Source organism: Artemia franciscana, chromosome 18 (genome assembly GCF_032884065.1).
Source record: "Artemia franciscana chromosome 18, ASM3288406v1, whole genome shotgun sequence".
In the NCBI taxonomy this organism is placed as follows: domain Eukaryota; kingdom Metazoa; phylum Arthropoda; class Branchiopoda; order Anostraca; family Artemiidae; genus Artemia; species Artemia franciscana.
In genome coordinates, this window is record NC_088880.1 from 24,175,343 (window position 1) to 24,183,650 (window position 8,308).

Below are 8,308 nucleotides of genomic sequence, written 5' to 3' on the forward strand. Positions count from 1 at the left end.
AGATTTTCTGGACACAAGACAACAGTTAATAACGAAAAAACTAATAACTATCTAGTTCAACATTGTAGTAGTGGTAAATGTTCCATATCAGATATAACTGTCACAATTTTAGAAAATTTAGAATTAGAAAATTTAAATAAAGAAGAGAAGAATAATAGACTACGTAAACAGGAGGATTTCTGGATCCATACTCTTGGTACAGCTTATCCTTTTGGGTTAAATGATCGTGTAGCAAAATATGGTGACATGTCTCATGTTGTTGTTAAATGTATTGATGGTTTTATGGACCATCCTTCTTTTACTTGTCCTACTAAACGTAAAAAACGATCAAGAGGACATAGGAAAAATAATAGAAAAAATGAATTAGATGTACATATGCTTTCTATAGATCTATGCCAGCTACTTGAATCTAGGGGTATGATTTCTGTAATAAAGTGTCTAAATAATTTATCCAAGAGGAATTTAATCAAACTTTTCTGGATTGTTAAGAATAATACAGCTCTTGATTATAATTTTAAAGTAATATGTGATACAATTTGCATTCTAACTAAAACGAAATTTATTTCAAAAAAGAAAAAGTTCGATAAGATTAGTAATAAGGATAACAGATTATATTTACCTATTAATTTTACTTGTAAGCAGATTGAAGATATTAATTTACCAGAAATTTTAAATCAGCGGCATGTGAAACAGGCCCTTCCTAGTAATTTAAATTATAATGATAGTCCAGTTTTAACTTATAAATTTTCAAAAACTATTGGGCAAATTATTTTTAATTATAATTTAATACTAAAAAAACTAGATAGCGATATAAATTGGAAACCGGTTTGTAATTGTAAGCAACTTGGCCCATTTGTAAATCCTACTTACAAACATGTTATAACAGGGGACTTGTCAATAATAAAGCAAGATGATCTTCAAATTATAATGAATAAAGGGGCAAATTTCCGTCTTTCTCATCATCTGAAACCATCGAGTGTTCTTGATGGCTTGGAAGATGATTTTGATTTATTTATTGATAAGTGGTGTAAGAAAGAGAATAAAAATAAAGAGAGTTTTCAAAGTTGGAAGAATTTAATTATTAGTAGAGTAAGAAATAAAATATATTCTAACTTAAAAAATAGTAACACTAAATCATTATTTTATAATGCGAAGATTAAACAAGCAATTGCTAATCTAAAGAATGAATTTGTAATTGTGCCAGTGGATAAAGCTAATAATAATTTTGCCATAATTTGTCAGGAGCTGTATTGTGATATCTTAAAAAGGGAGTTATGCACAACTAATGTTTATGAAAAGGTAAATATAGAGGATGAGAATTTAATTGAAAAGACTGAAGAAATACTTTTTAAAAATTTTAATATTAAAATAAATGACAATGATAAAAAGTTCCCTTTCCTATATTGGACTGTAAAATTTCATAAGAATCCCCCTAAACCACGGTTTATTGCTGGAGCAGCTAAATGTCCAACCCGCATTGCTGCTACTGACCTCTCTTTAATTTTAAAGGAAATTGTAAATAAACTTAAAACGTATTGTTCTGGTATTAAAAAATTTTCGAATTTTAATCCATATTGGAGTGTTAATAATTCACTGCAGGTGATAGATTCTTTAACAATGGTTTCAGCTAAAAGAATTGAGTCTTTCGATTTTGCGACAATGTATACTAATTTATCACTCAATTTAGTGTTTGATAATTTAAAAACTGTTATAAAGAAATCTTTCCTCTTATCTAGTAAAAGGTTCTTAAAAATAGACAGTTATAATAAAAAAGCCATATGGACAAACTGCTTTAGTACTACAGTTAACTTGAGATGTTACAGCTTGGATATGATTTTTGAGTTATTGGAATTTGTTTTATACAATACTTATATAAGATTTGGGGGTGATTTGTACAAGCAAATTATGGGAATTCCCATGGGGGGGAATGCCAGCCCATTTATAGCTGACTTGTTTTTAAGTCAACTAGAATATAAATATATGATGGATAAGAATAATCAAATTAATTTAAAACATGCTTTGTCAAATAATAAAAGATATTTAGATGATATTTTGGTCTTAAATTGTAAGGATTTCATTGATATTTCTAAAAATATATATCCATCAGAGCTTATTCTTGAGCCTAGTCAAGGCGCTGGTCATGAAGATCATTTCTTAGATTTAAATATTAATATTTGTGATAATAATAAATTAAGTTTTAAAATGTATAATAAAACGGATGATTTTGATTTTGAAGTGATTAGTTTCCCATTCCCTGAAAGTAATATACACTCAAATATCACATATTCAGCGTTTTTCTCACAGTTACTTCGTTATGCAAGGATTTGTAGTAATTATATTGATTTTAAAAATAGATGTAAAATCTTAAGCCAAAAATTGATATCAAGAGGTTTTTCTGCAAGTAAATTAACTTGGCAATTTAAAAAATTTAGTTTTCATTATAACGAACTTTTAAATAAATATCAAAAGAATTATCTAGAAATACTTAAAGAAATTTTTAACTAATTTCGGAGGTTCGAGAAATGTTGTCACAGCGCCATTTATTTTGAATTGTGTTTCTATTTGAGCGGAATTTTTAAAAAATTAGCCACTTGGTAAAGATGAATTATATAATTGTTTATTTCATTCTGGTTTTTTGCAATGTGTTAATATTTGTGATTTGGTAAAATTTATAATATTTAGTTTACCTATTGTTGCTAAAGGGAGGGATATATTAACAGGATAAGCTTGTTTTGGTTTTACTTGGTTGTTTTACATTTGCTGTTTTTTTTTTCATAGGCATGTATTTTGGGGGTGATACCTGACGCGGGGATGCCATGGATATTCTGTGGTAGCCACAACACTGTGCTGGGTAGAGAATTTAGAGTGGCGAAACCCTATATAGGCCAGTGTATTCTCCTGATGAGCCCTTATGTTGGGTGTTGCCTCTGAATTATTTGTCTATATTATTTTTTTCTATTGTTTGGTAAATGACGACTTATACTTATTGACGACATGACTGCCTGTCCATGGATTATTCTTTATGGTTGTTTGTTGCTATGCTGTTTGACCTATGTGATTGTATGGATGAGTAGGGTTAAGGCCTCATTCAAGTGCTGGTCTATATTACTCTCTAATTTAGGAAAACAGTCTTCCTTTTCTCCTTCTGTCTCTCTCTTTTTTTTTTTCTTTTTTTTTTCTTTTTTTTTTGTGTTTGTGCTGTAGCATTGGTGATTTCTCTTTTCATGATATTATTCCAGGTTGGATCCAGTGCTGGTGGAGAAAATTTTTTTAGTTTTCTCCCCGACAGACCTTTACCCTGGTCCAGGTTTTTAACCTGATATTGTTAATTATTGGTGAGATGGCACTTATGCAAATTTCATGTTCTTTCATCTTTTTGCTTATGTATTTATTGACCTATTGACCTTGGCATGTTTTTTGGACTTTGATTGTTGGATTTTGATTTGGATGTTGGTTTGTTTTGGATTTATTTTCAATAACTTTTTATGCAACAAAACACAAATATTAGCCTCGGAACTCGGAACGATTTTTTGAAAGTTAGTAAGTGTAAAAGTCGTTGTTTTCTTTGCCAAGATCATTTTGTCCCACGGACTTCTGTTAAAAGTACATTGTATAATAAAAATTTTGCATGCAAGTTACGTGGTAATGTTAATTGTAGAACAACCAATGTAATTTACCTATTAGAATGTAATAAATGCTGCCTACAATATGTGGGGGAAACAACTAATAATATATATAAAAGATTTTCTGGACACAAGACAACAGTTAATAACGAAAAAACTAATAACTATCTAGTTCAACATTGTAGTAGTGGTAAATGTTCCATATCAGATATAACTGTCACAATTTTAGAAAATTTAGAATTAGAAAATTTAAATAAAGAAGAGAAGAATAATAGACTACGTAAACAGGAGGATTTCTGGATCCATACTCTTGGTACAGCTTATCCTTTTGGGTTAAATGATCGTGTAGCAAAATATGGTGACATGTCTCATGTTGTTGTTAAATGTATTGATGGTTTTATGGACCATCCTTCTTTTACTTGTCCTACTAAACGTAAAAAACGATCAAGAGGACATAGGAAAAATAATAGAAAAAATGAATTAGATGTACATATGCTTTCTATAGATCTATGCCAGCTACTTGAATCTAGGGGTATGATTTCTGTAATAAAGTGTCTAAATAATTTATCCAAGAGGAATTTAATCAAACTTTTCTGGATTGTTAAGAATAATACAGCTCTTGATTATAATTTTAAAGTAATATGTGATACAATTTGCATTCTAACTAAAACGAAATTTATTTCAAAAAAGAAAAAGTTCGATAAGATTAGTAATAAGGATAACAGATTATATTTACCTATTAATTTTACTTGTAAGCAGATTGAAGATATTAATTTACCAGAAATTTTAAATCAGCGGCATGTGAAACAGGCCCTTCCTAGTAATTTAAATTATAATGATAGTCCAGTTTTAACTTATAAATTTTCAAAAACTATTGGGCAAATTATTTTTAATTATAATTTAATACTAAAAAAACTAGATAGCGATATAAATTGGAAACCGGTTTGTAATTGTAAGCAACTTGGCCCATTTGTAAATCCTACTTACAAACATGTTATAACAGGGGACTTGTCAATAATAAAGCAAGATGATCTTCAAATTATAATGAATAAAGGGGCAAATTTCCGTCTTTCTCATCATCTGAAACCATCGAGTGTTCTTGATGGCTTGGAAGATGATTTTGATTTATTTATTGATAAGTGGTGTAAGAAAGAGAATAAAAATAAAGAGAGTTTTCAAAGTTGGAAGAATTTAATTATTAGTAGAGTAAGAAATAAAATATATTCTAACTTAAAAAATAGTAACACTAAATCATTATTTTATAATGCGAAGATTAAACAAGCAATTGCTAATCTAAAGAATGAATTTGTAATTGTGCCAGTGGATAAAGCTAATAATAATTTTGCCATAATTTGTCAGGAGCTGTATTGTGATATCTTAAAAAGGGAGTTATGCACAACTAATGTTTATGAAAAGGTAAATATAGAGGATGAGAATTTAATTGAAAAGACTGAAGAAATACTTTTTAAAAATTTTAATATTAAAATAAATGACAATGATAAAAAGTTCCCTTTCCTATATTGGACTGTAAAATTTCATAAGAATCCCCCTAAACCACGGTTTATTGCTGGAGCAGCTAAATGTCCAACCCGCATTGCTGCTACTGACCTCTCTTTAATTTTAAAGGAAATTGTAAATAAACTTAAAACGTATTGTTCTGGTATTAAAAAATTTTCGAATTTTAATCCATATTGGAGTGTTAATAATTCACTGCAGGTGATAGATTCTTTAACAATGGTTTCAGCTAAAAGAATTGAGTCTTTCGATTTTGCGACAATGTATACTAATTTATCACTCAATTTAGTGTTTGATAATTTAAAAACTGTTATAAAGAAATCTTTCCTCTTATCTAGTAAAAGGTTCTTAAAAATAGACAGTTATAATAAAAAAGCCATATGGACAAACTGCTTTAGTACTACAGTTAACTTGAGATGTTACAGCTTGGATATGATTTTTGAGTTATTGGAATTTGTTTTATACAATACTTATATAAGATTTGGGGGTGATTTGTACAAGCAAATTATGGGAATTCCCATGGGGGGGAATGCCAGCCCATTTATAGCTGACTTGTTTTTAAGTCAACTAGAATATAAATATATGATGGATAAGAATAATCCAATTAATTTAAAACATGCTTTGTCAAATAATAAAAGATATTTAGATGATATTTTGGTCTTAAATTGTAAGGATTTCATTGATATTTCTAAAAATATATATCCATCAGAGCTTATTCTTGAGCCTAGTCAAGGCGCTGGTCATGAAGATCATTTCTTAGATTTAAATATTAATATTTGTGATAATAATAAATTAAGTTTTAAAATGTATAATAAAACGGATGATTTTGATTTTGAAGTGATTAGTTTCCCATTCCCTGAAAGTAATATACACTCAAATATCACATATTCAGCGTTTTTCTCACAGTTACTTCGTTATGCAAGGATTTGTAGTAATTATATTGATTTTAAAAATAGATGTAAAATCTTAAGCCAAAAATTGATATCAAGAGGTTTTTCTGCAAGTAAATTAACTTGGCAATTTAAAAAATTTAGTTTTCATTATAACGAACTTTTAAATAAATATCAAAAGAATTATCTAGAAATACTTAAAGAAATTTTTAACTAATTTCGGAGGTTCGAGAAATGTTGTCACAGCGCCATTTATTTTGAATTGTGTTTCTATTTGAGCGGAATTTTTAAAAAATTAGCCACTTGGTAAAGATGAATTATATAATTGTTTATTTCATTCTGGTTTTTTGCAATGTGTTAATATTTGTGATTTGGTAAAATTTATAATATTTAGTTTACCTATTGTTGCTAAAGGGAGGGATATATTAACAGGATAAGCTTGTTTTGGTTTTACTTGGTTGTTTTACATTTGCTGTTTTTTTTTTCATAGGCATGTATTTTGGGGGTGATACCTGACGCGGGGATGCCATGGATATTCTGTGGTAGCCACAACACTGTGCTGGGTAGAGAATTTAGAGTGGCGAAACCCTATATAGGCCAGTGTATTCTCCTGATGAGCCCTTATGTTGGGTGTTGCCTCTGAATTATTTGTCTATATTATTTTTTTCTATTGTTTGGTAAATGACGACTTATACTTATTGACGACATGACTGCCTGTCCATGGATTATTCTTTATGGTTGATTGTGTGTTGCTATGCTGTTTGACCTATGTGATTGTATGGATGAGTAGGGTTAAGGCCTCATTCAAGTGCTGGTCTATATTAATCACTAATTTAGGAAAACAGTCTTCCTTTTCTCCTTCTGTCTCTCTCTTTTTTTTCTTTTTCTTTTTTTTTTTCTTTTTTTTTTTTTTGTGTTTGTGCTGTAGCATTGGTGATTTCTCTTTTCATGATATTATTCCAGGTTGGATCCAGTGCTGGTGGAGAAAATTTTTTTAGTTTTCTCCCCGACAGACCTTTACCCTGGTCCAGGTTTTTAACCTGATATTGTTAATTATTGGTGAGATGGCACTTATGCAAATTTCATGTTCTTTCATCTTTTTGCTTATGTATTTATTGACCTATTGACCTTGGCATGTTTTTTGGACTTTGATTGTTGGATTTTGATTTGGATGTTGGTTTGTTTTGGATTTATTTTCAATAACTTTTTATGCAACAAAACACAAATATTAGCCTCGGAACTCGGAACGATTTTTTGAAAGTTAGTAAGTGTAAAAGTCGTTGTTTTCTTTGCCAGATCATTTTGTCCCACGGACTTCTGTTAAAAGTACATTGTATAATAAAAATTTTGCATGCAAGTTACGTGGTAATGTTAATTGTAGAACAACCAATGTAATTTACCTATTAGAATGTAATAAATGCTGCCTACAATATGTGGGGGAAACAACTAATAATATATATAAAAGATTTTCTGGACACAAGACAACAGTTAATAACGAAAAAACTAATAACTATCTAGTTCAACATTGTAGTAATGTATTAATCACTAATTTAGGAAAACAGTCTTCCTTTTCTCCTTCTGTCTCTCTCTTTTCTTTTTTTTTCTTTTTTTTTTTTTCTTTTTTTTTTTTTTTGTGTTTGTGCTGTAGCATTGGTGATTTCTCTTTTCATGATATATATATATAATCTTGAGTTGTGTATGGGGACAAAGCCATGCCATCTGAAAAATAATGAACATTAGATTACTAACACTGTGGTAGTTGCTGCCCCAGCAACATTTTGGTGGAGCCCGGGAAGCGCTCTTTACCCTTCCTGAGGGCCCAAGTGGTGCGAAACGAAGGGATTGGCTTGATATATATATATATATATATATATATATATATATATATATATATATATATATATATATATATATATATATATATATATATATATATATATATATATATATAAGCTAGAAAAGTTTCGTTAAGAGAAGTTAAATATATTGAATGTTATTTCTTTTTTCTTAGTTAGGTTAAATGTAATCCAGCGTTGCCAACAAGGTACAATGTTACCGTCTTGGTACACTATTTTACCGTTTCGAGGTTCTGGTACAGGCCCGTATATTTGAAAATTCGGTGATACAATACCTGCACAGTTTGGTTTACTTGCTCCTTTCTGACTTGGATACCAGTTCAAATTTTAGTGTGCTGAAAAATTTCTGTCTGGGTTAGCAAATATTGAAGCTGCTATTCAGATGGTACAAATTAACCTCGTGGCACAACTTTAGTCTGAAACT

At 29.5% G+C, this 8,308-nt stretch overlaps 1 protein-coding gene across 1 annotated transcript in view; it reads right to left on the reverse strand.

Annotated features, from left to right (window-relative positions):
- LOC136038787 (myotubularin-related protein 13-like) overlaps nt 1–8,308 on the reverse strand; it is a gene marked incomplete in the record, with an annotated part of 128,046 nt that overhangs the window by 118,808 nt on the left and 930 nt on the right.